The sequence below is a fragment of the Pseudorasbora parva genome, chromosome 9 (genome assembly GCF_024679245.1).
Source record: "Pseudorasbora parva isolate DD20220531a chromosome 9, ASM2467924v1, whole genome shotgun sequence".
In the NCBI taxonomy this organism is placed as follows: domain Eukaryota; kingdom Metazoa; phylum Chordata; class Actinopteri; order Cypriniformes; family Gobionidae; genus Pseudorasbora; species Pseudorasbora parva.
Window position 1 is genome coordinate 25,753,461 of NC_090180.1, and position 7,107 is coordinate 25,760,567.

At 41.0% G+C, this 7,107-nt stretch overlaps 1 long non-coding RNA gene across 1 annotated transcript; it reads left to right on the forward strand.

Annotated features, from left to right (window-relative positions):
- Nucleotides 1–4,769: 4,769 nt before the first annotated feature.
- On the forward strand, nt 4,770–6,774 carry LOC137089620 (uncharacterized). The gene is made up of 3 exons (XR_010907734.1): nt 4,770–4,901; nt 6,108–6,214; nt 6,305–6,774. It is a non-coding gene; the product is annotated as an uncharacterized lncRNA (long non-coding RNA).
- Nucleotides 6,775–7,107: the final 333 nt, after the last annotated feature.

Sequence of the window (7,107 nt, forward strand, 5' to 3'; positions counted from 1 at the left end):
TTCTGGCTGTGATTCCGATACTTTTGAATAACAATTGGAGGGGTTTTATTATTCAGACCTGGCAACCCTGTCTCTCGGTTCGCCCTTCGTGCCGCTTCGTGCACTTTAAAGGCGTGGCCTGGCCTGGCCTTCGAAGTGCATGGCCTTCAAAGTGCGCACCCTTCACTTTGGGACACAGCTATGCTGTGCGTTTGTGCGTGTTGCTTGAATGCGATAAAAAAAAAATCTAAATTTAAACGTGATGTCTCTTCAGAGGACTTGGAGGAAACCATGTGATTTATATGGATTACATTGGCAATGTTTTTAGTTGTTGTTTTTTGCAAGAAGCTTTTTGAAAGTTTTCTTCAGGTAAGTTGAATTTCTGACACAAAATAATTCTAACAGCACTTCTTTTTTTGTTTTCAGCTTACGTTAATAGCTACATTCAATTTGACCACCAGAGCCAAGCTTTTCAAATCTAACATTACATTTAATCGAAGCAGACACGAAGAGATGAAGATACTGCCCAAGAAGTTACTGGTAAGTTTTAGTTGCTTTTTGCATGAATAGCTCACTGTTCAGTGTTTTCCTAGGCTGCTATGCATTTGCTAGCTAACAGTGATAACAGTTAACATGATACCCACACCAGCTAATGTTAGATATCTAGTAACTTCAGCACTGGGTAATAATAATGTATAAGGTCCCTTTGTAAAGACTTTGATGAATCTGTTTAAAAGTGATGTGGTGACAACAACTATAAACTACTATCTGTCTTAAAACAACTATAAAATGCGGTAGGCGGTAGAGAGGAGCAATTAAATTGACTGATAGACAACTACTCTGTAAGTGTTTGTAACTTTTCTCATTTGATTGTTTGTTCATTTGTTGTTGGATAAGTGTGTCTGTGTAGTGCAGAGGTGTGTATTATTAGTTTTGGTATATTCTCTCGGTGTGTGTGGGAGTTAGCATTTGTTGAGTTAGCATTTGTTTGGTCATTGCCACGTTGGGAGTGAGTTTGTTGGGGGCGTGGCCAGCGAGGTATTAAAAGCCTCGTGTGTTTGAAACATTTTGGCTAGAGAGGAGCAATTAAATTGACTGATAGACAACTACTCTGTAAGTGTTTGTAACTTTTCTCATTTGATTGTTTGTTCATTTGTTGTTGGATAAGTGTGTCTGTGTAGTGCAAAGGTGTGTATTATTAGTTTTGGTATATTCTCTCGGTGTGTGTGGGAGTTAGCATTTGTTGAGTTAGCATTTGTTTGGTCATTGCCACGTTGGGAGTGAGTTTGTTGGGGGCGTTCCCAGCTGCTTTCAATAACGATACTCAAGTGAGTATAAATAGCGTGATAGTCCGCGGCAGCGGAAGCGGCAGTGTGAAGCCCTCCTTGTGTGAAGACCTACGAGTGTAAAGACTTCAACTCTTCCCAGTGCAAGACCTACGAGTGTAAAGACTTCAACTCTTCCCAGTGCAAGACCTACGAGTGTAAAGACTTCAACTCTTCCCAGTGCAACTCCGCCCGAGCAAGGACCCCGGCAAGGCACTTGAGTATCATCTTCCTTTTCATTATTTGTGTTCGGCTCTAATTCCTATCTAGCCTTTTCTCTGATCTGTATTCACCATGTGCTTTCAAATCTCAACTATAACTACTAGCACTCGTAAATCACGCTCTGTACGCACGAGACGCCGTAATCCTAATAATTTGCGCTATATCCTAACATCCTCTGCTACTTTACTCTTTATTCCAATTGGTCTCTGGAATTGCCAGTCGGCTGTAAACAAAGCAGACTTTATTTCATCTATTGGGACTCATTCTCAGCTTAGCCTCATGGCCCTAACTGAGACCTGGATCAAACCAGAGGACACTGCCACTCCTGCAGCCCTCTCAAGCAATTATACTTTTTCACACACTCCTCGGCCTATTGGGAGGGGTGGGGGTACTGGTTTGCTTATCTCAAATGATTGGAAATTTGATCCATTACCGTCTCTACCGGCCAATTCATTTGAATCGCACTCAATCACTATTACTCACCCTGTTAAAATCCATGTGGTAGTGGTCTATCGTCCTCCAGGTCACCTCGGTAACAACTCGGTAACCTAGCTTCCCTGAGGATGGCACTCCACTGATTCTGCTTGGTGACTTCAACATCCATCTTGATAAACACCTAGCTGCAGACTTCAGCACTCTACTGACTTCATTTGACCTTAAGTTAGTATCTACTACGGCTACTCACAGATCAGGTAACCAATTAGACCTGGTCTACACACGCAACTGCTCCACGGACAACACTTTAGTTACTCCATTACACACCTCAGACCACTTTCTCATCACTCTTAACCTCATACTGACTCCTGATACAAAACGTACTGCTACACAGATTACCTTTCGGCGTAATCTACGTTCACTCTCTCCCTCTCGCCTATCCACTATGGTTTCATCTTCACTCCCTCCACCTGCTCAGTTCTCAGCATTGGACACTAACAGTGCTACCGACACTCTTTGCTCCACTCTAACATCCTCCTTAGACAGTTTTTGCCCCCTTTCATCCAGACCAGCCCGCCCCACCCCATCTGCCCCCTGGCTGTCTGAAGTTCTCCGTGAACATCGCTCTGGACTCAGGGCGGCAGAGAGGAAATGGCAGAAATCTAAAAACAATACTGACCTTGCCTTTTATCAGTCTCTTCTCTCTTCTTTCTCTACAAATGTCTCCACTGCTAAAACAACATACTACCACAACAAAATCAACAATTGCTCTGACTCTCGCCAACTCTTTAAAACATTCTCCTCTCTCCTTTGTCCACCTCCTCCCCCTCCTTCATCAACTCTTACAGCTGATGACTATGCATCATTTTTCACCAACAAAACAGCTCTCATTAGCAAACAGTTCTCCTCATCACAAACTGAACTGTCTAAGTCACATCATCTAGCTACTGGGGTTCCACAGGGCTCAGTCCTTGGACCACTTCTCTTCTCCATCTACATGTCATCATTAGGTTCTGTCATTCAGAAACACGGCTTCTCCTATCACTGCTATGCTGATGACACTCAACTCTACTTCTCATTTCAACCAGATGATCCTACAGTCAGTGTTCGTATCGCTGCCTGTCTGACAGACATTTCTGACTGGATGAAAGAGCATCATCTTAAACTCAATCTTGCAAAGACAGAATTACTTGTTTTCTCAACCAACCCAGCACTTCATCAAAATTTCTCCATTCAGCTTGGTTCATCGACCATAACTCCATCAAGGACAGCAAGAAACCTTGGAGTTGTGATAGATGACCAGTTAAACTTCTCTGACCACATTACTGCAACAGCCCGGCCCTGCAGATTTGCTTTATACAACATTAGAAAGATTAGACCCTTCCTATCAGAACAGGCTGCACAACTCCTGGTTCAAGCTCTTGTTCTCTCCAGACTGGATTATTGTAATGCTCTTCTGGCTGGGCTTCCAGCATGCACTATCAAACCCTTGCAGCTGATCCAGAATGCAGCGGCGAGAGTGGTCTTTAATGAGCCGAAGAGAGCGCATGTTACGCCTCTCTTCATCAAACTGCACTGGTTGCCAATGGCTGCTCGCATCAAATTCAAGGCACTAGTTATCGCCTACAAAACAACCACTGGCTCTGCACCAATATACCTAAATTCACTTGTTCAGACTTACACACCCTCCAGAAGCTTGCGTTCTGCGAGTGAGCGGCGCCTCGTGGTTCCATCCCAAAGAGGCATGAAATCGCTCTCACGGACATTTTCCTGGACCGTTCCCACCTGGTGGAATGACCTGCCGATCTCAATTCGTGCTGCTGAGTCTGTAGCCATTCTTAAAAAACATCTTAAGACACATCTTTTCCATTTGCACTTGACCAATACAGAATAGCACTTACTGATCACCACAGCAACGACCAAAAGTGCACACTCCTGGATCATATCTACGTCTCTCATCCGGATTTGTGCCTTCAGGCGGGTATGTTACACAGTTATCATAACTATCAGAATCCAGTGTTCTGTATATTGCGTACGTGAGTTTTTGTTGTAGATGGCTATTGCTGCGCGTTTAGCTAGAATACAAAACCAACCCATTGGGCCACTGAATCTGCATTAACGACAACAGCTGGGGCAACAGCCTTAGTCCTAATGGGTTGTTATCATAGCTATCAAAATCCAGTGTTCGGCACTTTGCGTACGTGAGTTTTTGTTGTAGATGTCTGTCTTTAAAAAAAAATAAAAATAAAAAATTGTTGTGTATTGTGCTAATTAATTGAGATTTCTTACAGCTCTTACAGGTTTTTGGCCTTGTCTGTTCCGTTGCTTCTATTACTCTCCCCTTTTTTGTAAGTCGCTTTGGATAAAAGCGTCTGCTAAATGATTAAATGTAAATGTAAATAAAATGCATCGGCAGAAAGCATAATTAAGTCATTTTAACATGTAAGTTACAAGATTACATTTACATTCTTTTTATTTGCAAAATGTAGTTGTTTATTTCTAAATTCCTGAGAAATGTGACTTCATTGTATTGAGGTAAATGGTCTTTGAAAGTTTGAAATATGTTATGAACATAAATGCACTTTGTCTTGAGCTGACAGCTAACTATGGCAACATTAGATTGGCGTTGATATTTGTTCAAGCTTGACAACGTACCTTTTTTTATTTGCTAAAATATTTTTTTAATTACAGATAAGTACAAAGATTAAATTGTAAAACGGGATGCTTATGAGTGTTCATCTGAAACTGCTGAGTATGTGAATGGTTTTTATTATATTATCCACCAGGTTCATTGTACTCAGCATTCTACAATTCTTAAAAATAAAACAAATCATTCATCACCACCTGCTTGTTTTTTGTGAAATATTAATTAATTTGTTTTTCCCCTTCAGATCAGCTGCTATAGAAGACAGAGTGCAGAGACAAGCGAAGAAGAGAGTAGTAAGTATGATTTAATCTCATGGTCACCTCTGTTGTAGAGATTTTGAATCAGGCTTAATGGAGGGTGATTTATTAAAGGGTTAGTTCACCCAAAAAAAGAAAGTTTGGTCACTATTTTCTCACCCTTATTTATTTCGATACCCATAAGACCTTTCTTCATTTTTGGAACACAAATGACGATATTAGTGTTGAAATCTGATGGCTGAGAAAGGCCTGATGGCTGAGAAAAAACAAAACAAAACAACTTGTATAGTGATGGGCCGATTTCAAAACAAAGCTTTGAACCATTAGGAATCAGTGAGTCGATTCGGATTGTATGTCAAACCGCCAAACTGCTAAAATCACGTGACATTGGCGATCCGAATCATGACCCTTTAAGTCTTGATAGGAAAATGATAGCAACTGGCTCCAAATGGCTTATTTCTGTGCTTCCTTTGAGTCAAATCTGTCTGTTATTGAATTTTTTTTAAAAAAATTGTAAAGCTGCAGGTCACTTGTCATAGTCGTCCTGGCATGAAGCATTTTGCACAACTTCTAATTTCCTTAAATATCTGCAAAAGAGGTGAAGCGTGCATGTTATCATGACCACAATATACACATTCATGGGAAATATAGGTTTAAATAAAACACAATAAAGTGGCGCAGGGGTAATACTGATGTGTTTTATTTCGTAGAATAAAACAAGAAAGTGTCTTGAGCTTGTGTTCACCACAGACCTTATTTCAGCCATTGAAACAAAATAGCATTCAAAAAACACATTGACTTTGCTACGAGAGAACCGGAAGTGCAAAATGCTAATTGGCTTCCATGTTTTGGCTTACAAAGTGATGTCACACCTGCACCACTCTATTATTACCATACAACATACCCTGATATACACAGCTTGCACTAATGCTTTAAATACCAATATCAGTGACTGGTGAATCTCTGCTAACTGTAAGGGGTTTTGTTGGTCTTCTAATCTTATGTTCATTACAGTGACCGCACCATCACTGCCTGCAAGTGAGGTCAAATAAATGAAACTGGCCGGAAGTGAAGGTGCGGTCGCTGCATTTGTACATAGTGTTATTTTCGAGGTAAAAAATTATGTAAATTCTGTTGGGTTTCTCGCAGAAACCGATCGTTTGTGTCTTAAGACATCAATGTTTCCCCACGAGCCGCGGGGTTTAATATGGATTCGTATGTCTGTTTTTTTTAATCTCATAGAAATACACCCCATTGACATGCATTATGCGAGCAACGGTTGGAGTTCAAAATCTTCATTTGTGTTCTACTGAAGAAACAAACACACCTACATCTTGGATGCCCTGGAGGTAAGCAGATAAACAGCACACTTTCATTTTTGGGTGAGCTATCCCTTTAATCATTGGTTAATTTTATAAATTATTTTTTCACTTTCACAGATCCTGTGATAAAGAAGTCTTCAAACATTACAGTGTCTGAATCGCAAGCCCTCAGTTGCAGTTGCAGTTGCAAGTTGTACTCAAAGAAGTGATCGTCCACTTGAAGATGATGTGAGGTGGCATTTAAACTCTTCTGTTTCCCTGTTTGGTAGGGCTGGGAATCGATTCCAAAAAGAATCGATTCCTCGATTCCAAGGCGTTGGGAATCGAGAGTCGATTCCAACGTTTGGAATCGATTCCATCGCGGGGAATCGACTCCACTTTATTCACTTGTCTCTCACTCACTAAAAATGATTGGAAGTCTATAAATTTTTTGCAAAAGGTTCTTTTGAACAGTTAGTTTCAAATAACGAGGTAAAAATAAAGCAATTCAGCGTTTTTTTTTTGCGTCATTGCGTGATGACATCACTAGAACGTAATTCTAACTACTTATTTTTATGGTATGAAACATTCAAATCAAGCCATACGTGAACGCAGTGCCGTTTCTAGGCATAGGCAAACTAGGCGGTCGCCTAGGGCGCCAACAGCTGGGGGGCGCCAGTGAGCCCCCGCCCCAACAAGATTTTTTAGTTAATTCATATATTTTATTATTCATATTTCGTACTTTTGCTATTACAAGGCATTATAATTAGTTGCGATTATTGGAGTGAAGTCGCCATGGTCAGTGCCGTTTCTAGGCATAGGCAAACTAGGCGGTCGCCTAGGGCGCCAACAGCTGGGGGGCGCCAGTGAGCCCCCGCCCCAACAAGATTTTTTAGTTAATTCATATATTTTATTATTCATATTTCGTACTTTTGCTATTA